The following is a 27,216-nucleotide window of genomic DNA, read 5'->3' as shown; positions in this document are numbered from 1 at the left end:
TATCCAATTAATAGGGTGTGCGGCTGCGAAATACTTGGTGGAAATCTACATGCAAGCCACAACTGTTTTACTGTAAAACAATGAATAACTACAGCTGCAAAGAAGATTATGTTTTCAATTACGTCCTAGCAATAAACAATAATTACACTAATTTCTCAAACTACAAGAAAGAATCAGAAGATTCCAGTGAAAAAAATGTAATTGCGTTATTTGATTTTCAAAGAGCTGAGTAAAACTGAACGTACTCACACATTTCTCTCTTTACTTACGAAGCAGTTACGCTCTTATATTGGGTTATGTTCATGTTATCGTAAATTTGTAAAGGATTTTGCTAAAATAGCATAGCCGTTAACAAAGGTTTTAAAGAAAGGTGTTAAATCTCAACGAACGGAAGAATGTCAGCAAGCTTTCGGTGAATTAAAAATGAGATTAGTTTCTGGTCCGGTGTTTGTGTTTCCGAATTTTGAAGAAGACTTCATCTTACCATGTGTCACTTCAAATGATGCAGTAGGATGTTTTCTGGGGCAAATGGTAAAGGGACAGGAGCATCCGATGGCGTATGCTTCCAGACATGAGTAGGGTAAAGTGGAACCATTCCACAATGGAAAACGAGATGTTGGCTGTAATATATGGAGTAACGTATTCTCGTTGTCACCTTTATAATACGAAGTTTATGGTTGTGGCAGATCATGTGGCATTGAGATGTTTACTTGGACTCAAGGATATTTCTAGTCGGTTAACACGGTAGGCTCTAAAATTAAGTGAGTCTGACTTCGAAGTAATTCATGAGCCAGGGAAGAAACACGGGAATGCAGATGCATTAAGGCGCAAGTTAGACGCATTACAAACAATGGGTAAGATCATTGTGAAATGGGAAAGGGCGCAAGCAGATGACGAGGAGTGCCAGGTTTTTAGAACTCAACCACATTTCATTGTGGAGGGAAATTTGTTATGTAGAGTTACCAGGTGCGGACCACGGGTAGTTGTACCAAAGGGTTTGTGAGAAGAAGTCTTAAAGCAGGCCCATGATAATGTGGTTTCAGGGCATAGGAATATCGGGCACCTACTCGAAGCAAGACATGACGCCTGGGCGAGCGGCGAGCGGCAGACTGCTTCCGCCTTCCAGCTGAGCGGCCTTGATGACAGAACAGCAGCGTCGACATACCAGGAGTTGCTGAGCCGGCTGGACATGAGGAGCAGCGCTAAGGGAGGTACAGACATGTGGATTTCTAATACTGCTTTGTCAATATAATTGTATGTAACGTCTGTGAGTTCAGGAGGTATGCCCCAGCAGAGGACAATGTATCTCTAAAACAATATTTAAGTGTGGATACGACGATTGTAGCACAGGCAGTCTTCATTGGGTAGCGAATGTTTGTGAACGCAAGGGTTTGAGCACTTAGTTAATTACTGGAATCATGAAGTATTATATGGAATACAAAATTACTTTGCAGTAGTGGGAAGTGGAGGTTCAAATGGTTCGAATGGCTCTGAGAACCATGGGACTTAACTTCTGAGGTAATCAGTCCCCTAGAACTTAGAAATACTTAAACCTAACAATCCTAAGGACATCACACACATCCATGCCCAAGGCAAGATTCCATCCAGCGACCGTACCGGTCGCGTGGTTCCAGACTGTGGGGCCGAATGTGGAGTCAGCGAGAAAGTGTATGGAGAACTTTAATGCAGTGATAACTGGAAAAGACGAGTATAGCTGAGATCTTTAAACAACACGATTTGTTTGGTATCGTCCTAGTAACTCACTGATAGTTAGAGAAGAAGGTTCATTCCGAAATTTTACGATATAGAGAATTTTGGAGAAACTAATTGATTTTGAAGATATGAGGACAAACAGGATCCCATAGTATGAAGAGGGGAAGCTTTTTTCAAGGTTCAGTACAGAAGACATTGGAGGCTGAAGCTATCACATCGAGAGAACGCAGATACACAGAAATTTCTGCAATTTCTGGTGCTGAACATCGAACTAGTTTTTGCATTTATGTGAAACTTACTTGTTCTATGGACTACGTTATGAGTGGAGGCTAGTCGGAAATGTTCCACTGAAGTACGAACAGTCTTCGAAATTTATTGTGGTCTTTGTAAGGGCCAAAACCTACCATCGCTTAAAGTGAAATTGGTGAAGTAGATCACTAACCATATCAATGTATAGTGACGCATTCGGCATTGTTGGGAGTACAAAACTGTGTCTGCAATATCTACAGAATAAAAATGTCCCAAATCCCCCTCCAAAATACTTCAAGTATTTTACAGCGTTTAACGCAAGAGAAATAGAGAAAATGTAATTTAAAGTATGTCAAAGTAGTTTTCCAGTTGACAAGTAGCAAACGCCATCTTGCCTTGGTCCAAACGGTGTTTTCTGACGTGTGAAAACTGTGTTTTAACAAAGTGTTACATAAACTTGGACAAACACATAAAAAAATTATTGCATGCCTTAAGGAAAGAAACCATCAGAATTTCATTAAATATCATTCCATTATTAGTAGAAAATTGTCGTGCAGTTTTAATATACTTCCTCAGTCTACAACAAGGTATGTCTAATCATCAGAGATTTTATGCTAAACAACATCTGCTTTCTTTTTTTAATTACTGGAAATAATTACCCAATAGTTGTTGATGTGTTCATAATTCATTAAGTACTTTAGAGAGTAATCAACGTGCTTTTGTGTACCAATAATGTGATTAAAGACAGATTTAACACTATTTATGTCACTAAACACTAGCACAAATCTTAATTTCCTAACTACATTGAGCTTCGTATTTTATTAAGAAGTGCTTTCATAAACCCTTCCTAGAAGTGTCATTTTATTTTAAGAATACCTATCTCCTGTTTAGCTTGGCGAGTTCATAGACAACTGATACTTTGATGACTAGTATTCCGTCATTAATTCCGATCAGAGCGTCCTGCGAAATACTAAACAGCCCTGCACGTCATTAGTGCACATCTATTCACTTGCTACTTGCGTAACACTACTTGAAAAATAACTTATGTACTCGAAAACACGGCGATGAGTACTTATCATTTCAATAGATCTTCTGGGTTGTGTTGCATACATGTATACATGTATTTTTATGTATTATATTGTAACAGTGCATGGGAGTTAGTAGGATTGTATTTCTACCTATCACATACAGATGTTAAAGAAAAGCTGCTTACAACAAGATATGAGAGGTATATTTATTTCGCATTGTAACATCATGTGTTAAGCTGAATCTGACTAAAGGGGCGTGGCATGTTCAAATACATTTGGTTAGAACGTTTCAGTTGCGACTTCGTAGTAACACTGATGAACATTTATATGCAACAGTTTATCGACCTCTTACTATCGGTGTATTACAGTGAAGTGAGAGGTACGGATTTGGTTCTCCAATCAGGTGCAGTAGAACAGGAGGGGTTGTAGTGGTTTATGGTTTTTGAAACCCTCCTAGGTAATCCAAATCTGCGAAGTAATATATATTGAAGACGATTTAAGTTATAAATATTATATATGGGGTGGGCTGGTGTTACTTTCGTACTTAACAGCATTTATTTAGACAATTTTAGCAATATTTTGACAAAGAGGACTCTTTAGGTAACTGTTTATTCTCATATGCGCTCAAGTGAAGTTGACAGGTATCAAGAAGCCTTAGGCTGACGAGGCAATTGATCAAGCCATTGAAGAAGCATTGGTCGGGAAGAGGAGAGGGTGGCAGAAACGACTGATTCGGAAGTTCAATCATCAGCAACAAATAACATAGCAGAACTAAACTCAGCAGGAGGAATAAATACTAGTCTTTGGCTCAGCAATTTTTAGTACAGTAATGGAAAATGAAGCAACTTTGGAGCAAGTAAAAGGAACGCACGTGAGTCAGGACGACATGAAAAACGACGTGGAAGCATGAGAGATTATGTTAGAAGAGGTAGGCACAATAGGAACAAAATACAAATAGTACAAGCATAATTGAAGAAAGAAAACCATGTATGACAGAGCAAGCTCAAAGTAACAGAACTAAACGCAGGCAGGAGGAAGGAAGCTGTCAGTAGAACTGAAGAACAGAATGTATTCAGGACGGAACAAGTTCAAGGCAGACTCGAAATAAAAGCAATGCAAGATACGATCGAGGTGGAGTTTCTAACTAACCAAAGCCAAACCGATCATAGAAGAGCAGATTAAGTTGCTTGAGACAGCCAAAGTAGAGTTGAAACTGTAGAATAATTCCAGTAACGTTTAATAAGAAGCTGACAAGAAAACTGAGGATGTAAAGGAACAGACAGAAAAGGGAAATGAAAAGAGAATCGCAGATGTCACCGAACAGATGCAAGTCACAATAGCAGGACGTGTTAGGCGGGTGGGTGGAAGGGAAGCAGAAGGACACAAACCCGAAACAGAGGATATTCAAGAAGGAACTAGAAAATGTAGTTCAGCAGTATACAAGCAAGAATTGTCATCAACCACAACGATGGTCTAGAAACGTTGTCATGTGTGGAGCTCAGCTTGAAAATTTTGAATAGCATTACGAGAAAGTTGATTTGAACACAGAGAATTTACCTAAACATCCTGAAATTTGCACACTCTTAAGGTCGAACGTACCAGCACGTCGGAAGAAAGAGAAGAGCGTAGATAAGTTTTGTAGTTTAATGAAAGACTGCAGCTAATTCTGGGCGAATAACACAAGGAGCCAATGTCAAAATCTTGCATAATTTCTTCAGAAACTTATGGAAAATCACTGCGCACCAGAAATTCTATATTTTGCTGTGATGGAGTTTCAACGGGGCCAGGGTATAGCGATACCGGTGTCTATGCATATTTAGTTAAAGTTTGGGAATAATGAGCTAAGCTTTGTGGTGGCATGGAAGAAACTGCCCAAGGACGTTTGGGAAGTATTGGCAGGAGGACGTTGGTAAGACAAAGAAAGCTTTTCGAAGAAAGTACTGTGAGCGGAGTCACTGACAATCATACCTCATCGGAATCGAGCATTAACTACATGACTGGCTCGAACCGTAGTAATAATAATGGTGGACGAGGAGGGCTCGCTCCAATTTATCGAGGAAAAGATAACCAGCAGAAAGAGAAGGGAGGGGAAGAGGTCAAAAACAAAATTCACTAGATACAGTGTCACATGCACGTGCCGGAGCCCATAGACGCGAAATGGTAGCTATTAGCTACTATTTAATAAGGCACAATGAACAATGTGACTATTACTACAACCCTGAAGACAGATTTGTATACGATTGGAAAGTGAGAAAAGGAAGTTGTGTACGAACATTTGCGCCAACACAGAGAATTGGTTGGAGAAAACTGATGGATGAAAATGTATGAGTACAGACTGAGTGAGATGAAACGTGGTGAGGAGAGGTAGAAGAATGTATCCAGAAAAGATGGACGCTCCAAAGACAGAAACGTCATGAACATTCTCCAGACAGATGAAAACTGCATCAGGGAAGTGAAAGCTTAGCAAACCAACGCGGCACCGTTGAAGACAAGATGAAGCTAAATACCTAGTGGATAGGGGTAGTTATGAACGGTAATATATGCTACGCCACTTCAAAGGGAGAGTAGTTACATATCGAAGTTTTAAAGCGAAGGAGAGTATGGAAGGACGAAGATATAAGGGCTAATAAAGAAGCGGAAGTTCAATTATTGTTATGGAGGGAATCAGGATGGTATTATCTCGATCATTAATCAGACAAGAATAAAGAATAGGAGCAGAAGCTATTGTTGAACAAAAGGAGGAAGGAATACAATACAGCAGGGAGGTGAAGAAGTGAAAGGGACAAAGTTACCAGGGGAGGAAGAGGATCAGGAGGGTAAGAAGGAGGCAATGAGGGTTAAAGAAAGGAAGAAAAGTAACTAACAGGAAAAGAGAGATGTGACTACTGACAAAGAAGATGATTCGGATGAAAAGGATGAGAGTAGATAGAGGAAAAGAGAGGTGAAGATAAAACAGAAGACAAGGCAGTAGAAGATGACTGGAAAAAGTAAGATTATGAAGAAAGGGAGAAGATTTCGGATAGAGAGAAGGAGGGAAGAGGCTGAGGAGATTTAGAAGACGAAGAATATGAAGCAATGATATGATTAACAGACAATTGTGTCAGCTGAAATATGAGGAGAATCTTTAAAATACCACGTTGTGATTTGACTGGAGATGTAATTTTGACATCATCTGCAATACAACGAAACTTGACAGAAAATAAGAATGAAGAGGAAAGAGAACTGTATTGTGGAGTTAGTCATGTACCAGACAAGACACCTACCTATGTGCAAATGCCATCCAGCAAGAAGCCCCCAGATAAACCGGAAGCAACAGGCAAGCCACAAGTTTTAATATCGTACTCACATACAGATCTGGTAGGAAGTTTTTCAAGTGATGGAGGAAATGCTACTGATATATCAACAAGGCTTTTATAATGAGCTTGGAATAATACATAATTACAAGTACAAGCTCATAATGAAACTTAATGAATCATTTAGCATGACCTATTATCCTATATTCTTGGCCAAAAGAACTGCATTGAAAGATGGAACAGTGGGCAGTAATTAAAAGAATCAATTCAGCATACAGTAATCCATACGTTGTGATAAATAAACAGTATGGTTACGTGTGAATCTTTGTAGTTGCCAGATATCAAAAAATTTTATGTAATAAAAGTTAGTTGACTGGACAAAGTGTCTGAGCTTATACAAAAGTTTGAAGGTGTATGGTACATGACCAGATGCGATTTGACATGTTGTTTATTTATTCAGATGCTTTTGTCCAGTAGGAGACGTGTAAATTGCAAAAAAAGAAAAGTGTAAATAAGGAAATGAAAAATGAATCAAGCGCAATCTTCATTGGGATACAGAAGTGTATGAATGAACAGGTGGAAGCGAGGATGGATTAGTGGAAAAGTTACTTATTTTGTGGAAGATATAACCATTCTGTAGTAATGGAAACTGAAGGATTTAAGAAAGTTAGCAAGGTAGAATACTGAAAAAGTGAATGCATTAATAATAGGAAAAGAAGAGACGAAATTTGAACTTTATGCAAGACCATTGATTTGATACTGTTGCAATTTCGAAATTCGACCAGAGCAGTATTTCGCCAGAGTTGAGGATTTCAACAGAGAAGATTCGTTGTAAGATTCAATGCAGAAGACATCGGAAGACCGAAGAATGTTTTACAACGAGAAATCTAGAACCTGCAGCTATCACATCAAGAGAACGCCAACGACGACGATTCTTCCTGGTAGTATACCTTACTTTTCTATATCAGGAAACAGACTGTGACGTTTCCCTGTTCTATGGACTAAGTTATGAGCGGAGTCAGACTGATTACGTTCCATGCAATGAACTTTGAGTTGTCTTTGAAATTTATGCTGATCCTTGTAACAGCCAAAGCTAAGATTCTTTAAAAACACTGGAAATTTGTGGTAAGGACTATGGGACCAAACTGCGGAGGTCATCGATCCTTAGGCAGACGCACTGCTTAACTTACGCTAAAGACAACACACACACACACACACCCGGTCCCAAGGGAGGACTCGAACCTCCGACGTGGAGAGCCGAGCGTACCGTGACAAGACGCCTCAGACCGCATGGCTACCCCACGCGGTGATTTTTTTAAAGTAATAATAACAAAGCACACGACTTTTCCTACCAACCCATAGCCACGCAGTCGACATGATTGAGAGATATAAACTGTCTTCAGTACTTACCCAGTATAATCCAGTACCGCATCCCTCTCTAGAAAAGTTTAAAGGTTTTGTATTGTTTATACAGCCTCTAGATGATGCGACGAAGCAGCAGAGAAACTTTCATTTGAAATACGTCAGCCAGTTTTCTTTCTGGCTAAATAGTACTTCCACTCATCTAATATAACTGAGTACCCCGACTGGCCCGCAACGGTGACCAGTCCATGTACTCTTGGCACTGAGGTAGACAACTCACCAGTGGTCGAGTGGAAGATCGCATTGGGGTGTCGCAGGCAGCGTAATGCTTCCCAGGGGACCCCAGGTAAGGCCTCCCCAGTCAGTCTGATAAACAGGTTGCTGTTGCTGTCTGTGGCTGAAAGTGACCCTTAGCTAAATGTTGATTTGGGCAACAAAAAAAGGTGACATTAGTTGTGGTCGGGATCTCCAATGTTAGGTGCATGACCCTATGGGTCATGTGTGCCAAGATGGAGAAGAAAGACAATGTGCATTCGGTGTGCATACCGGGCGGAGTCATTTCAGGCGTGGAAAGAATCCTTCAGATGAAGAACACAAGGTGCAGCTAACTGTCGGTACGAATGATGTGTGTCACTTTCGATCGAAAGAGATTTTGTTTCAAGCGGCTAACAGGAAGGGAAAATACTGCCACTATTGCTTGCGGGATGAAAGCAGAGCTCACCATTTTCAGCATAGTAGACATGACCGATGAAGGACGTTTGGTACAGAGCCAGGTGGAGGGTTGAATCAGAGAGGCAAACGGTTCTGCGACCGTTTAGGCTGCAGATTCCTCGACTAGCGCCGTAGGGTCGTTAGGTTTTCGTTTATGCTGAACAGGTCAGGAGTCCACTACACGCAGGAGGCGGCTACAAGGGTATCAGGAGCTCTGTGGCGTGGACTGGGTGGTCTTTTAGATTAGAGGGTCTCGGCGAAATAAAAAAACAGTCTTCAGTCTTAAACGGTGCAGGTTGAACACAGGAAGAATATAGGAACCATCGGTACTACATTGTAAATTGCCGTTGCTATGTTGGGAAAGTAAAAGAACTCCAAGCGATAATAGAAAACACTGGTTTATAGGAACTGAAATCTGTCTAAACCCGGAGATAAGGTTAGCCGAAATTTTTGCCAACAACCAAACAGTGTTCCGAAAGGATAGGCTAAACATTATTGGCGATGGGGAGTTTGTTGCTATTACAAGTAGTGTATCTTGTACTAAAATTGAAAGTGATAGTTCCTGTAAGGTCATTCTTGACAATCAGAATAAAATAGTAATTAGATCCTTTTAAAGACCTAAAATTATTGAAAGGTTTAAAGAAAACTTGTGTTTAATTTCGAACACGTACCCGACTCATGCAGTTGTAGTAGGTGGTGACTTTAAGTTACTCTCAATATGTTGGCGAAACTACATGTTTAAATCCGGAGGTACACATAAACAATTACCCGAAATTGTGCTAAACGCGTTCTCTGAAAATTATTTCTAGTAGTTAGTTCATGAACCCAAGCGAAGAGTAAAGGTTGTGAAAACACACTTGACCTCGTAATGCTGAGCTAATATCGAGCATCAAAAAGTATACAGGGAACAGTGACACAGGGTTATCGTAACGATATTGAATACTGTTACGCCCAAATCCCCAAAAATAAAGGAAATTTATCCTTATTCAAATAAGCAGATGAAAATTCACTTGACGCCTTCCTGAAAGACAGTCTGCACTCCTTCCCAATTAGCAGTGTACGTGTAGATAAAATGTGGCTAGAATTGAGATAAATAATATCGGCAGGAACTGAGGGATTTATACCAAATAAATTAATAAACGACGGAGATGATCCCCCCTTGGGACACAAACCGGGTCATAATACTGCTGAAACAACGAAACAACGAAAAAAGCATGCCAAATTTCAACCAAAGCAAACTCTCCAAGATTGCGGATCTTTTACAGAAGCTCGAAATTTAAGGTGGGCATCAATGGGAAATGCTTATAACAGTTATCACAACGAAACCCTTCCTCGAAACCTGGCAGAGATTCCAAAGAAGTTTAGGTCGTATGTAAAACTTCCTACCTATCTAGCGGAAAGACATAGTCAATCCCGTCTCTGCGCGATAGCAATAAAATTACTAATGACGACAGTGCTGCTGCAGCAGAGTTACTAAACACAGCCTTTCGAAGTTCCTTCACCAAAGAGGACGAAACATACATCCCATAATTCGAATGAAGAACAGCTGCCAACATGAATAACGAAGAAGTAGATATCCTCGTAGTATTGAAGCAATTTAAATTAAATCACTTAATGAAAGGAAAGTCGTATGGTCCAGACTGTATAATAATTAGCTTACTTTCAGAGTATGCTGATGCAATAGCTCCATACTTAGCAGCCATATACAACCGTCCGCTCGACGAAAGATCCGTACTCAAAGGCTGGAAAGTTGCACAGATCACACCAATATTCAAGAATGGTAGTAGAAGTAATCCACTACATTACAGGTCCATATCATTAACATCAATATGCAGCAGAATTTTGCAAAGTATATTGTGGTCGATCATTGTGAATTACCGGGAAGAAAACGGTCTATTGACACGTAGTCTACACGGATTAAGAAAACATCGCTCGTGTTGAGTGCTTTTGACAAGCGAATTCCTATTCATAGATTTCCAAAAAGGCTTTTGACACTGAAACTCACAATCGGCTTGTCGTGAAATTGTATGCTTATGGATTATCGTTTCGGTTAAGCAATTGGATTTGTGATTTCCTGTCAGAGAGATCACAGTTCGTAGTAACTGGTGGGGTCATCGAGTAAAACAGAAGTGAGTCGGGCATTCCCCAAGCTAGTGTAGGAGGCCCTCTGATGTTTCTTATTTATATAAATGATTTAGAAGACAATCTGAGCAGCCGTCTTCGGTTTTTGGAGACGATGCTGTCGTTTATCGTCTAGTAAACTCCCCATAAGATCACAACTTACTGCAAAAAGATTTAAAAAAGGTATCTGAATGGTGCAAAAATTGAAATTTCACCCTAAATAATGAAAAGTATTAAGTCATCCACGTTAGTGCTAAAAGGAATCTGTTAAACTAAATGCCGTAAATTCAACTAAATACCTAGGAATTACAGTTACGAAAAACTTAACTGGAAAGAACACATAGAGAATGTTGTTGGGAAGGCAAATCAAAAACAGTGTTTTGCTGGCAGAACACTTAGAAAATTTAATAGACCTACTGAAGAGACTACCTACACTATGCTTGTCCGTCCTGTTTCGAAGTACCTTTTGTATTACTGTGAATTAGCGGAGAGAGTGTAACGGACGTGATACAGGATTTGGATGGACATCATTAAAGAAACGCGTTTCCCGTTACGGCGTAATCTTCTCACGAAATTTCGATCACCAGCCTTCTTCTCCAAATGAGAAAATACGTAGGGATAATCGATCATCATAACAAAGTAAGGGAAATCAAAGCTCGCAACGAAAGCTATAGGTGTTGGTTTTTTCAGCGCGCTGTTCGAGAGTGGGATAATAGAGCATTACTGTGAAAGTGTTTCGACGAACCCTCTGCCACCCACTTAAGTGTGATTTTGCAGAGTATCGACGTAGGTTTAGATGTAGATTAAGCAAACTCGGAGAAGGTTTTATAGCGAGCCTTCACAAAACAAAAATTTAATTGCTTATTATTTCATAATTAGTACAATACAGCCTCGCATTTAGAGCTTACCTTCATACTATGTAGACTGATCTGTGTAAAGATTTGAGACCTCCTGCTAAACACATAACTTTTTCCAAATGACTGGAAATAAGAAACCCATAGTGCTGATACGTTCGTAATTCAATTCATACAACCGAGCGTAACACAAGAAAATGATTATCGAGCTTTGTCTAGCAAAAACGAGATTAAAGGCAGAGTTCACACGAGGTAGAGTACAGACCAGCAAAGTATAACCTTCATTTGACAGACACATCGAGTTTCAGGTTTTACAAAGAAGCGCTTTTACCAAGTGTTACTACAAATGTCGTATTATACAGGGTGATTCAAAAAGAATACCACAACTTTAGGAATTTAAAACTCTGCAACGACAAAAGGCAGAGCTAAGCACTATCTGTCGGTACTTATCTGTCCGTAACTACCTGAACGTCAACTACCCAAGGCGATGGATCGGCCGCCAGGCAGCCCGTGACAGAGCACTTCAACACTGGCTTTCAAGAAGCCCTGATCTTACCCCCTGCGATTTTTTCTTATGGGGGTATGTTAAAGATATGGTGTTTCGGCCACCTCTCCCAGCCACCATTGATGATTTGAAACGAGAAATAACAGCAGCTATCCAAACTGTTACGCCTGATATGCTACAGAGAGTGTGGAACGTGTTGGAGTATCGGGTTGATATTGCTCGAGTGTCTGGAGGGGGCCATATTGAACAGCTCTGAACTTGTTTTTGAGTGAAAAGAAACCTTTTTAAATACTCTTTGTAATGATGCATAACAGAAGGTTATATTATGTTTCTTTCATTAAGTACACATTTTTAAAGTTGTGGTATTCTTTTTGAATCACCCTGTATAATGATTACTTAACTCTTGTTAAATTCAGTTTTTTTTTTATAAACAACTTACATATCAATGGTCAGAATTCTGCCATTAGTTACCATCCAAATATCTTACAAAAATCTGAACAGCCATGCACGTGCACGTCTGTTCACTTGCTCCTAGCGTAAATATGTCGTACATCCTTGATGTAGTTGACAACCCAACCATTTTCAGTATCAGACTGGTAACTTCAGAGTACTTATGAGTATCATTACAAGAGACCTTCTAGGGTGTGTAGGTATGTATATATGTATGTCGTAAGAATTGAGAATGGTTCCTGATTGTTTGCTTCTGTTCTTCCGACGTGAGAGCAAATCTTCCACAACTCGATCTCAGAGGTACATTCAATCCATTTTCAAGCTGAATCTGCTTAAAGGGGAGTGGCACTTTCAAATAAATTTGGTTATAGGGATTCTGTTGTGATCTCATTCTATCGCTGGTTCAACAATTAGTTGCTACAGTCTATCGAACTCTTACAATCGACACATTACAGATGGTGAGTACGGAGATTTGTGTTTGCTTATAGTAATTAGTTACAGTAGAATTTATAACAACTAGTTTCTGACAAGAAGAAAGACGTGAAAAAACCTTAGATAATCAACTTGTGCAGTTTGATAGTTGTTGTAGGTAGTTGCAGCGAGGAACTCTATACCACCATAAGATGTGGTAGTTCTATTGTCTATTTCTCATGGGATGGATCAGAGCAACAAAGAAGTGTGTCACTTTAGGAGCGACACCGAGGCACCCATATCTACCTGGAACTTGATAATGCTCTGAACTATTGGCCAACTCGACTAATAACTACCCCTAACTTTGTGCAGAGGTATTATACTCGTATCTCGCAGACATGGCGATAATACTGCAACTTTGTCCTTTTTTCTATGGAAAAACATGTAATATGATCTTGTATGTCAAGGAGGAAAGTCATAGCTTTTCAAACTTCACATTATAAACGTGGATGTTCTAATACATCAAATTTAGTGACTTCCGGGACGCAGAAGGAGAAGCCGAGGATGTAGAATCTGAAAATCTTATATCCAGCTGTCATATATCGATTTCACCTCTTATGTTGCTACGTAAGTGCTAGTCTAGGCGATATTACATCAATATCCTGGTTATAATTTTCCATGGACGTCTTGCGGATATGGGAAAAAAGCAACTCTTCAGCATTTTCTAAGGAATACAACTTTTGAATCACGTGACACAGCTCCTATCGAAGAGAAGAGTAAATGAAGTAGGCGAGACGAATCAAAGCACTGAAGTGTCGTCAAAGTGGCTACGATAGAAACCCCACTCGTCCGCGTCCTCGTTAAACAAAGAAAATGTTTGGTTGTCAACATAGTATCGTAGTAGCCAGTTGTTGGTGGTACAGTTTCATTGCAGCCATCTGTTCTCTGCCAGTTTCTCGTGCCAGCAATCTAGTCACTGGCTGGGTGTTCAACTATAGCCAACTGGTCCCTTCATGGCCGAAGTATGACTGCGTGCTGAGAAGTAATGCCTCCGGATTTTCGCGTGAAAACTCGGAGACAGCATGGAAGAAAGCACTCCCTGACGATTACCCTAGACGGTGTGCATGTAATTTGAGAATCTACACATTTGCTCTTCATGTTTACATATTCTTCCACACGCCCTACGTTTGAGTAGTGACACGGCACTATGGAGTCACATGCACACTGTCTAAGGTAATCGTCAGGGAGTGCTTTCTCCCATGCTGTCTCCTTAAATTTATTGTAGGTTAGAGAATTTCTTTCTGCAAGATTATGGCGGCAAGCTAGTGGTGCATTTGCAGTCAAGACATCCATGTCAGAAGAAAGTTCGCCTTTTTTAAAATTATTAGCACTAGTGGAATGGACTGGAGAAACGGTACATCAGTACCAGTAATCCAAATAAAACTAAGTCAAACAACTACACTGTACGTACGCGTCTCTATGTTGTTGAACTACTTCACTGTCCTCAGCCTACTTCTGAACTCTTTAACAGGAATTTGCCATGAGTTACGAGCCTAAATTCTGTGATGAACAGTTTGTAGTCTGGCACAGCTATCTGTGCCTACCCCTCACCGTCATGGACCACCAAAACACAAGCGAAGTTCCTCATGACTATATACACACTTTAATCAAACAAATATCAACTTATTTATCCCCTTTTTCTAAGTTCGAAGTCCGCTGTCTGTGCATTGAAAGTTCCACATTGTGTTCTCCCTATTCTCAGTGTTCATGAATCAAACAAAGGTTACTAATGAGACTAGCAGTTCTTAGTATTTTGTCCTTTATTCCTTGATCTTAGCAAAAACAACACTGTTCTCCGTCAGCAAGGAACAGGTTCAGTGGCGCTAATAGACTCTGCCAAAGTACCCGCCTCGTGCGCCCTGTTGGAGTGACATGTCGATCTCCGTCTGACAAGCTGCCTCGTAGTGATAACAACAGGGTCCCCTTTGTAGTGGAAGGAGTTTAGCCACTGTGACCGGCGGTGACCCTTCTGCAGGTAGCTGCTCAGAGTCGCCGCGTGCCATAGCTCGGGGCTGTGCGTCAGTGCGCGGTGCCTCGGCTGTTGTCGCCCTTTCAGTCACCACCACTGCCCTTTTCTCCTCCCCATCTCATTGCAGCATTTATATAGAACAGTTGTCACTCCCTTAAACGTTATGGGTCCTTAATTCCTCTGTTGTCTGTACCAAGGACACTTTTCAATTATCGAATCTTAATTACCTACAGATTTAGCCAGAGGTTTACAATTAATGGCAAATAGTTATTAATAGAATCAAATCAATCTTAACCCATTTCTGCCTGAATTACTTTTTTCTTCTGATTTCTACAAATTAGATATTTATGTGTTTATTGTCATGAAAGAAAATCAATTCTACAATCAAAACAAAAACGTAATCAGTAATTGAAACAAAAAAGGGCGAAACAAATATGTCACGCTACGCAGAACATACAATTTAGGCAGAATATACGACAGCAAGTAAAATAATACACTGTATGTGATTTACATCAAGTTCAGGCAACAGTACTCACTTTCTGTGATATGGCACAAAACATTCTATGCAGAAACCAACATGACATTTGCAGCACATTTTTCTTGGGGTTCCTTAGCAGTTTTCCGCCGCACAGCGTCTTCTTTTATTCTGTGGCACCATGGCAACCAGATGATTTGTTTCAACATATCTAATATCATGCAGCATTCTGCCTTGGTTTGAATTACCTACAGGGTGTCAAGGGCGTCTTGGTACTGCAGCATTGAAAGTCAGGTAACATTTCACAATGTAGCGCCGGAAGTGTAGCCAAGGCATACCAGTCTTTCTATGAAGAAGCCTCCCATTATGTATAGAGATATCTAGAAGCCATGTAAAAATTAGCCACCATCATTTCTTTCCTCTGCCACTCACTCTATATAACGCTACATTTTCTCCCATTCAGTCAGTTCCTCCCATATTTTTGATGTATTCTCCAATTACATTAGGTCGAGGTACAAGTATTCTTTTCTTCCCTTGTCTAGAGTATCGGGCAACGGTGCTGACTGAACTGATACCAAGGCTTGTGGGAGCAGTTGTTAGTGTAGAATTATCTAGCCATCTGGCAACGATTATTCCATTTTACTTGCTGCTCTTGTAATCAAAATCTCCTCTCTTCTTCCGTTTGGACATAGTGTTAGAAGGTATGAGATGACACTCTATATTCAGACGATTTTCACGAATAGTCCCAGTTGCACCAAAACCTCGTTGTTTCAGGTAAATCAACAATGTTTGCGATGATCTAAACAGGTTGTCAAAATAAAACCTGTAGGGAAGATGTTTGTTTTTTCAGGAAGAGAATCGATCATTTGACTCAAAGGAGCAGCACATTTTCCAAATGCTGTCTCATATTTTTCATTCCTCTGAGGATCAGCTGCTTGGTATATTTGAAAGTCCACTAAATAACTCATTGTTGTGTTTAGACACCATGCTTTGTACCAAAATGTAATGGGCTTACCTTTCAGAAACTGTTTACGTCCATGTCTGCCAAAAGGTACTGTATCATGCTCTCATCGTAAGACAAATCTAGCTCAGGCTGAAAATGGAGAGCAAACTTTTTTCTTAGCACATTTATTAATGGATGAAGATTCCACATTCTATCATTAGCATCTATTTTTGTGTTGACACATGAGTGAATGAATCACATAATTGTTTCAAACATGTCCCTTTCCACCGTGCTGTGGAGCATTTCACTTTTCGTGCCAATCCAGAATCCCAGTAATATCTTCTGCTAGCTAAAGGATTATAGCCAGAAAGAATTAGAATTCGAAGAAAACCTTTTATCCTTTCATGTGTTATTTTTGGATCTGAGCAGTTCTTGAAGAAAGCATATATCGTCGATTCAGAGAGAAGAAATTCAATTACTTCGTCGTTCCAAAATAATTCGAAGCACTGAACTGGAAACAAGTTTCTGTATTTACTACAATCACTCTCAGGAAATACAGAACTAACACTATACCGGTCGTCTTTTTTCCAATCTCTGATTACAGTTTGTAAGATCTGTGACTTTTCCTGTTCATCTGGTTTATCATCAGGAGAGAAATCAATCTCAGTTCACTACGTAACCTGTTTTTACTTGCTAAAACCACTTATGCACCAGCCTGAAGTTGCCTTGGTCCCAGATTATCGACGTTTCCTCCCCACCTACTTCCCCGGAATCTTCAACCGAATCCATATTACCTTGAAGAGGTTCAATAAATATGTTGCATCTTCTTCCTCCCGTTCAAGAATAGCCAGGATAGATCTCTAAAGAGAACGAATCGTTATTTTCACTGTTTTGCCTAGTGTGACATATATGCAACACAAAATTAAAACTGTATTTGGAGCCACAAAAATAAGAATTGCATTTTGTAGATAACAATTAACATAAATTTCCGTACTTTCAACATTATAATTAACCATAATTTAAACAAATCGTATTATAATTTGCGATAAACATGATACATACTTCTTATTCCAAAACATAATCTCACTCAGAAAAGTCTTCCGTACTTGAAGCACCAGTCACTGACCACTTAATACTTGCAACTGAGAGAAACATACCTAAACATGAACAACAAAGCCTCCTTATCTGAAAGTCATACAACAATATCCACTCCAAACGCAGGCATTGTTGCCAATGAGAGAAAACCATGACAGGCTGTTCCGAGGCATATATGTTACGTTAGCAGAAATGGGTTAACTCTACATATTAGACACTTGCTTACAAACACAGGCCTCTGAAATGTCCATTCCCATCTTATAGGCATTTTACACATACTAAATGAATTAACAGTACAGGTCTTTTGATCCCTGAATAACAATTTGATAGAGACAATTCGTCTCTATAAGTCTTAACAGTGTTGGAGACGTCCTACAATAGCTAGCCTATTTATTGTTTAAAAGTATTTTATTGCCCATAAAAGAGCAAATTGTGGAATCAGTAAGGACAGGTATGGTGGGTTGTGAGGATCAGTATGCAAATCACTACACCACCACCACCATCTACATTTCCATGTCCCATGATTCTGCATGCTCACATCTCATAGATTACCTGGGTCTAAATTACCGAAAACATTTACAAATGATAATGTGGTCTTACGTATTCTTTTCCACTATCACCCTTTCCTCTAACCTACCTCCAAAACTGGGAAGATGTTTTATTACTGTTCCTTTACCACACACAAACAGTCAAAACGGGTGAATTATCTGCTCATATCCATCCATGAGGGTATGACAAGGATAACAAACCATCAAACGCTAAGTAGTCAATCACAAGCTACAAGAGAATAAAATACAAAATCAAAACTCGTTGGAACGATACCACCTTGAGTTATGACCTCTCAGACCGCATTCATACATTACCCAGTTCAGACGTTTCGCTCTCTGTTCTACCAAGGTTAGTCAACTAAGCAAACTATTATGGCTTTGCTCACTTGTAGAATCTCATAGAGACATTATACCTCCGCTTTAATTATTGCACCGCATCTATGGCGCATTTCCTCACCATTATACACTGCGAAAGGTTTACCTTTCCTAGCATAATTTTTTTCTTGTTCCCCTTGCAAATGATCATCGCTCCTCCAGAGCAAATCACGATCATAACGTACAAATATTTTCCTTCCACACTCGTTATTACAATTCATACCTAACAGATGACCAGGGAAAGACAGCAAAGAGTACCAAATCCGTGCCACATGATGTTGTAGAGTACTATTTCTATACTAAGCTAATTTGTTGCCTACAGGAGATGACACCTCTGCCCCTCATTCTTCCTCGATTCACGTCTTGACATGAGATACATGATACAAACCTGTAGGCGAAAGAGACCTGATCGTTTCTATTTCCAACGTGTCCTGATGAGCGACACGCCTCATCTGAAAGGGTCCAGAATAGACATTGAAACAATTGTTGCTAATGTACTGGTGTCGTAGGGCAATCAATCAGTTTTAAAAGAACTTTAACTTCAATTTCAAGGTTTAATGTCTTACACGACCCTTTTGTGACCGTTTCCTACTTTCACTTCGTTTTTGAAATTTTCTATGGGCCCAAGCGAAACTGAAAAAACGGTTTGGTAACTTCTGCGAATCCCATGTAGTTGTTCCTCTATCTCTGTCGATCCTCAATGCCACGTTTCCTCGACTATTACCTCCTCATGGGACATCGCCTAAAGGTAGCACTCTCCGTGTGCTCGAGGAGGTTTGTGTGCTCTGGATCAGGAGGACTATGCCGGCGGTAGGTTAGCTACCAGAAGGGTCACCCAAGCCAGACAGGCCAAAGGGGAGGAGCCAGACAAGGTGTGTCCCACAACGGCCTATCGCTTCACCTTCCTAGCCCAAACCTGTCCTCATCATGTCATTTTCCAGTCATTTCCTGTTATATGTATAAGGCCTCAACGGTACCGACAGCGGAAAAAGAATTATTCGGAATGGTGAAGCTGGCGAAAGAGCACCTTTTCTCTTTGCGTACAAAAAGTGTACAAGTAGCGACTGTACCCCAGAGGGACTGCTGCAGACAGTGTCTGCAGATTTTAGGCTGTGGATCCTACTACCTATGTGGAAAGTAACAGGAACCTACCACATTACATTCCGAAGCAGTACATGGTATCTCTCTCCATGTGAAAGTTTCCCGAGTTAAAACTTCCCCTCATTCGGATCTCCTGCAGAGGAACTCATTGAGAGTAGACATATTTGAAAGGAAGAAAGGGACAGTGAAGGAAGGAAAGTTAAGTACTGGAACATGGAATGTGAGGGCACTGCTGCAAGCAGGGAATCTGGAGAATGCAAAACATGAGATGAAAAGGAACAGATTGGATGCCCTTGGTTTGAGTGACATGAGATGGGAAGAGAATGGGGAGATAGGAAGTGAGATTATAAGCTTTTTTACTAAGGGGAAATCAAGAGTGGTAAAAGTAGAGTAGGAATATTGACAAGACAAAAGCTGAAAATTAAGGTAATGAAGGCATAATACATTGATGGAAGGTATTGGTGTTCATACAGGTATATATGCCAACCAGACAGCATAGAGATGAGAAAGTGGAAAAATATTATCAGAAAATACAAGAACTCATCGACAAAGAAAATAGAAATGGGTGTGTTATCGTCGTGGGGCGACTGGAATGCAGTGGTTGGTGAAGGAATAGATGAATATATACACTCTTGGAAATGGAAAAAAGAACACATTGACACCGGTGTGTCAGACCCACCATACTTGCTCCGGACACTGCGAGAGGGCTGTACAAGCAATGATCACACGGACGGCACAGCAGACACACCAGGAACCGCGGTGTTGTCCGTCGAATGGCGCTAGCTGCGCAGCATTTGTGCACCGCCGCCGTCAGTGTCAGCCAGTTTGCCGTGGCATACGGAGCTCCATCGCAGTCTTTAACACTGGTAGCATGCCGCGACAGCGTGACTTGAACCGTATGTGCAGTTGACGAACTTCGAGCGAGGGCGTATAGTGGGCATGCGGGAGGCCGGGTGGACGTACCGCCGAATTGCTCAACACGTGGGGCGTGAGGTCTCCACAGTACATAGATGTGGTCGCCAGTGGTCGGCGGAAGGTGCACGTGCCCGTCGACCTGGGACCAGACCGCAGCGACGCACGGATGCACGCCAAGACCGTAGGATCCTACGCACTGCCGTAGGGTACCGCACCGCCACTTCCCAGCAAATTAGGGACACTGTTGCTCCTGGGGTATCGGCGAGGACCATTCGCAACCGTCTCCATGAAGCTGGGATACGGTCCCGCACACCGTTAGGCCGTCTTCCGCTCACGCCCCAACATCGTGCAGCCCGCCTCCAGTGGTGTCGCGACAGGCGTGAATGGAGGGACGAATGGAGACGTCGTCTTCAGCGATGAGAATCGCTTCTGCCTTGGTGCCAATGATGGTGTATGCGTGTTTGGCGCCGTGCAGTTGAGCGCCACAATCAGGACTGCATACGACCGAGGCACACAGGGCCAACACCCGGCATCATGGTGTCGGGAACGATCTCCTACACTGGCCGTACACCTCTGGTGATCGTCGAGGGGACACTGAATAGTGCACGGTACATCCAAACCGTCATCGAACCCATCATTCTACCATTCCTAGACCGGCAAGGGAACTTGCTGTTCCAATTGGACAATGCACGTCCGCATGTATCCCGTGCCACCCAACGTGCTCTAGAAGGTGTAAGTCAACTATCTTGGCCAGCAAGATATCCGGATCTGTCCCCCATTGAGCATGTTTGGGACTGGATGAAGCGTCGTCTCACGCGGTCTGCACGTCCAGCACGATTGCTGGTCCAACTGAGGCTCCAGGTGGAAATGGCATGGCAAGCCGTTCCACAGGACTACATCCAGCATCTCTACGATCGTCTCCATGGGAGAATAGCAGCCTGCATTGCTGCAAAAGGTGGATATACACTGTACTAGTGCCGACATTGTGCATGCTCTGTTGCCTGTGTCTATGTGCCTGTGGTTCTGTCAGTGTGATCATGTGATGTATCTGACCCAGGAATGTGTCAATAAAGTTTCCCCTTCCTGGGACAATGAATTCACGGTGTTCTTATTTCAATTTCCAGGAGTGTAGAAGGAAAATGTTTATTAGGGATAAGAAATGAGAGAAGTGAGGGACTAATTATGTTCTGTTTAGAAAATTCATTAGCTGTAAGTAACACACTATTTGAACACCACAAAAGGAGACGTTACACATGTATATCAAATCTGAATAGGGAAAGGTATCAGTTGTACTACATCCTGATACAAGAAAAAGGTTTAGGAACTGTTTGAAGAATGCCAAAGCTCATCCAGAAGCGGATATGAATTCAGACCACAACCTAGTAGTGGAAGATAAACAAGTAAAGTTGAAAAAAGTGTGGAGGGGTAATCAAAAGAAACACTAAACATAGAGAGACTCAAAGAGGTGGGAAAGGAATCACATTAGGTAAACAGATTTATGCACAAAAGGGAAACAAGTAGTGTTGATGAAAGTGTTAATGACAAAAGGATAAAAATGAGGTATCGACTCACTGACTCTTCCAAAGTATATTAGGAATTAGTGTATCCCAAAGTACCAGGAAAGAATGGATAACAGAAAACATGTTGAAAAAAATGGAAGAGCACAGAAAGTGGAAAAATGCGGAAACTGAAGGAGGCAAAAAGAGGAGCAGGAAACTGAACAATGAATTAAGAGGAGAAACTGAAGAAGCAAGGGGGAAATGGATGAAACAGAAATGGGACGAAATAGAGAAAAAAGGGAAAGAGGGAAATTATCAAACTATGTATAGACTGGCCTATGAGTAAACTATTGAAGAGTCTGGGAAGCAAGGCAATAAAGGAAGTAGTCTACCTCTGTAACAAGATATATGAGAAAGAGGAATGGCATTAGGACTTCCTTGCAGGAGTTATGCTACTAATAGAAAAAAAGAGACACACAGAAAAAATGCGAACAACGTAGAACCATCAGTCTAATTTCTCATGCAGCTAAAGTGTTTCTGAAAGTGTTGGATAGAAGGCTATATGGCAAGCTAGACTTAGCGATTGCAGAAGAGCAGTTCGGATTTAGAAGAGGAAAAGGAACGAGATATGCTATTGGCTTGTTAAGAACTATAGGGGAAAGATACATGGAAAAAGGTAGAGAAATCTTTGCTGTTTTTGTAGGTTTAGAAAAGGCTTTTAACAGAGTTCTGTGGAACAAGCTCATGGATATTTTGAAGAGGAAGGGGGTGGATCGGAAAGAGAGACGACTGATACATAATCTATATTTACACCAGAAAGTAAGGGTAGAGACTGGAAGTGAAATGATAGAAGGGAGCAGCATTGAACGAGGTTTTAGAAAAAGTTGTTGCCTTTCCCCACTGTTGTTTAACGCATAGCTTGAAGAGATTATTGCAAAAGGCTTAGCTGGGAAAAGAGGAATATGTATGGGTTCAAAGAGAATAGAACGTATAAGATTTGCTGATGACATGCTATTAGTGGCAGAAAGTGAGAGGACAGTAAATAACAAGCTGAAAGATCTGAATAAAGCTTGTGTAGCATATGGAATGCAAATAACCACAGCAAAAACAAAGAGTATGGTCATCAGTACAAGACGCAAACTGTTGAACATTAAAATAGGACAATCTACCATTAGCCAAATAAGTTCATTTAAATATCTTGGAAGCACAAAAACTGAAGAGTTCAGACGTCACAAGGAGGTGAAAACTAGAACTGCCATAGCGAAGGACGTATTCAACAGAAAGAGGAGACTCTTATGTGGCAAATTAGATACAGGGGTAAGGAAATGGTTTGACAAATGTTTTGCCTGGAGTGCGGCACTACATGGGGCAGAAATCTGGACGCTGGGACGAGAGGATGAACAAATTTTATAAGCATTAAATATGTCGATGTGGAGGAGAATGGAGAGAATAAGCTGGATTAAAAGATTGAGTATTGAAAGAGTATTGGAAATGGTTGGAGAGAGAAGATGTCGGCTGAAGGTTGTAAGAGAAAGCAAAAATAACTGATTGGTACATTCAATGACAAGGGGTTGCTTGCTAGCAGATGCTTTGGAAGGACTAGTTTGTGGGAGAAGACAGAGAGGCAGAAGGAGATACAAGATGATAGACGACATAAAGGGAATAGGAAATTATACAGACTTGAAGATTATGGCAGAATACTGGTCAGCTTTGGGAACAACCATATTAAAAGCTGCCTTTTGGCAGAACACTGATGATGATAATGATGATGATGACTGTTTTCTCGTGATCCCGATCTCCTTCCTCTGTGTCTACCATACGTAGGCACACTTCAGTGTCATCATTCTCGCCAATCACTCATATAACAAGGGACGGATGTCCCACTCCTTTTTTACGCGTCCCTAATCGAAAGCAACACTCATTCTTGTTTTATGATCACACATATGGACGCACATACTATCAAAATACAGAACGGCCTCATAACGTTTCACAAAGTCCAGGCCAAGCACTGCTTCAACTGCTAGTGACGCCACTATCAGGAACACAGCTATAAGGTCGTACGACTAACAAGTAGAAATCGATGTACACCTGCTCTTTCGTCTCTACGCTCTTATTCCTTACGGCACGACGCACTCTTCTTTTCTGCAAAGGAAGCGTCGGCTACAGACTCTTCGCGATGCACAGAGCGACTGCATCTTCTCTTTCCGAGTCATGTAGACAGGGAATCGTATGTTAGTTAATTATTATGCTGATTCTAGAGCATTAGATCGAGTTTATGACTGTTGTTTCCTATAGTAACACTTCCCGGATGTCTTCATATTCTAAGCACATTGCGTTGATATTGTAAGCTTCGTCATTTTGCATCGCAGATGTGCTGGCTCGTATCACTGTCAATCATGCGTCCCTACTTTCACTGTGTGCCACACATTACCATTATCGGGCAGGGGCCGGTGTTCCCTAAAGCGTCTCCAATCTCTATCACTGCGCCACGGGCTCCAAGGGCGACGCCCACGCCTGTCATTACCACGATCATGATTATTTTGGCTATCAAACTAAGGCCTCCAACTCTGGTTGAGTCTCTGCCCGTGATTCCCATAATGATTGCCTTCGAAACTTACTAGGTTTTGCTGCTCATTTACATTTATTTCAGTATCTAATTCTTGCAGCAAGTTCTGAAAACCACTGACGTCATCCATACCTCTGCCCGCAATTGTAATTTCTCTGCACAATTTATTCGGAAATTTTATTATGTTCCTTGGGATCATATGGTGCGTCAAGAAACTGATTACGTTTGACGAGTTCTTTGTAAAATTCCATGAGGTGCTTGTATGTACTATCAGCACAGTTTTCTCGCATCAAGATGCTTAACTTTACCCGTTCTTGCATGCTCTGAGGCCACAGCTCCTAGAGGAAAGTCGCATTCTAGTCCTCGTACGTTCGACAGTCCTTAAGAATTATTTGCACTCAGGTAGCCGCTTCACCTCTCAGGTGACTGCATGTGAATTTCATTCGGAGCACATCTCTCCGTGAGTGAGGTAGCGAGTGCTCATATTGGTTTAACTCCATCGAGGGCGCCATGTATTGATTCGGGTTTGGGAAACGAGAGTAAAATTGTACTGAGTGTCACCTTCATGCTTCCTCCTCACTATAGAAATACTTACCGCTGTTCGCCGTCCACATAGGCGCCTCTCTTCGGAGTCATGGTATTCCTCGTCTTCTCCACGCCTACGCTAACAGCTGGAGTTCTTTACTCCTCTAACCATGTTACTGATAGTGGCACTGCCCTATGCGCTTTCGTTTCCCTCAGTTTATTATGCAAGTGAGCTGTCATTCCCCAATTGCGTATATTTATGTCTGCTTGAATCCTTTTAAACCGCAGCAGTGATTGCATTTATTCGGATTCAGAAATTGCGGCTGTCTGTGCCTATCTTCGTCTGCCTCTTTCGCTAGTGTGATATTTTCTACCGCACGCGTTACGGTGCCCACCTGATCGATTACTTTCTCAATCCCGTCCGCTTGCGCCGTGATATGCTCCCCCTGCTCAGCCACTTGTTCGCTCACAGCTTGTCTCAGTTCCTTGCAAACGTCTTATAGGTCTTCCTTCATTTCCGAAGGAATGACGATTTCTCGCGAGGACAGTTCGTTTTCTAATAGTATTACACAATTTTCAACCCTGCCCGTGGCCTCACTGACTTCAGTTTGCACAGACTGTATCCCCTTTAACCTGTAGTATATTAGTGCTTGGTTTCCAGAAGCTGCTGTTTCGATTCTGGTTTCTAACGCTTCTAGGCGTTCATGGTGGTGCTCTAGCTTGCGTTCTTTTGCTTCAAATCGCGTATACATTGCGCCTGTTTGCTCGTCCAATTTCCTTGTTAGATCACCTCGCAACTCGTTGTTTGAGTAGCACAAAACATTGATAATGCTTTCTCTGAATCGCTCAATTTATCACTTAATGCTTTGATTGAATCATTAATCTGTAAGGTCAAGTTATTATTTGCCCTATTCTCCTCATCGGCATGCTGCTTCATGAAATGAAGAATGCTTGCTCAAACTGGGTTCTCCGTGCTCATACCTCCCGTGCTCGCCAAGACTGTTGAAAGCGATTCTTCCGCAACAGCCCTTTTCGCTCCCTCTCTAGTCCTGCCTGTTTCCAAGGTCGCCCCCACGCTTCCTATCTCTGATTCCGTTAGGGTCGCGTTAGGGCCACCTGTTTGTGCGCCTCCCATGGCCAGCTGACCTTGCAGGTTCACTGCCCCGCGTTCGGAATCTGTGGCATCCGGAAATCCTGCCACGCTCTCCATACCACCGTTTCCAGCAGTCAGCGCGACAATTTCCATTATAATTGTAACAAGCTCCCTGGTAATAATCAGACTCTTTACCTATCTCTATCGTTACAACCCCTGTCTCCTACACCTTACACAGTATACAAGCACAAAACACGAATGAAAATTCTAATCATCTAAGTTCGTGTACTAAAATCTCATCAGGTTTACAATAGAACATGGCACAACCAAAACAACAGAATACAACACAAATGAAGACAATGCTGTATTTAACACAAGCAGAACTGTGCTATGCTGTACAAGGAAAAAGTAATGAATTAGTATATTAAAATTTTATTATAATTAGTGCCTCCTAATTACTGGTCAGAAGGAATGTGACTAGAAATCCTGGACAGGGATACTATCGGTGGTATACTTATTGTAAAAACTCGACATATAGAAATTACCATCGCTTATCATGTCCTACAGGGCCTGCAAGCTAAGAACTGTAGGAATGTTTTAACCAATTCTTGTTGTCCAAGAAATTTTCCATTCTTTACCCAAGAGGATGCCATCATCATTTAAATATATAGCATGGCTGCTTGCCCTCAGGAAGAATTAAATCTTTAGTTTGCCCTTGCATTCAACCTTTTGTAGTATCAGCACGGGAAGGCCGGTTTACTCTATCTTACAAGGCGAGATCAGTCAGTGGTATTCCAACAAGAATGCATTTTCAGACCATAAAAATAACAAAAGAAAGCTGAGAAAGGAAATGTAATACCTTGGTATGCCGAGTATATACCGAAAGACAAACTCATGCACTGTAAGCATTTGCAACACCGTACAATCAATGATGATCAATTTCAGAAGTTATTGATAATAAATATTAATTACCAATGTATGCGGTAGCATTAACTCCACCTCCCAAATCGAACATAACAGGGACTGAGGTTATGCTACTGCAGCGTTTGGTAATTAATATGTACCATTGATAACTTCTGATGGTCGTCTTTGCTTTTGTAGTGACACCAGCGTTAACGGTGTGTGTGTGTGTGTGTGTGTGTGTGTGTGTGTGTGTGTATGTGTGTGTCTTTCGGTTTATGGTCTGCATATCGAGGTACTAAGTTTCCTTGTACAATGCTTACTCATTGCATTAATGCCTTAAAACTGACAGCGTACCTGTCAAAATGTTGATGTTTGTTGAAGACGTCAGCCGACTGCATTCTCGTTGTTTAAATTTGCCAATACCGGTTTTCGTGACGCGGCAGAAAATCAGA

Source organism: Schistocerca gregaria, chromosome 3, assembly GCF_023897955.1.
Source record: "Schistocerca gregaria isolate iqSchGreg1 chromosome 3, iqSchGreg1.2, whole genome shotgun sequence".
In the NCBI taxonomy this organism is placed as follows: Eukaryota; Metazoa; Arthropoda; class Insecta; order Orthoptera; family Acrididae; genus Schistocerca; species Schistocerca gregaria.
This window is presented reverse-complemented; position numbering follows the sequence as displayed.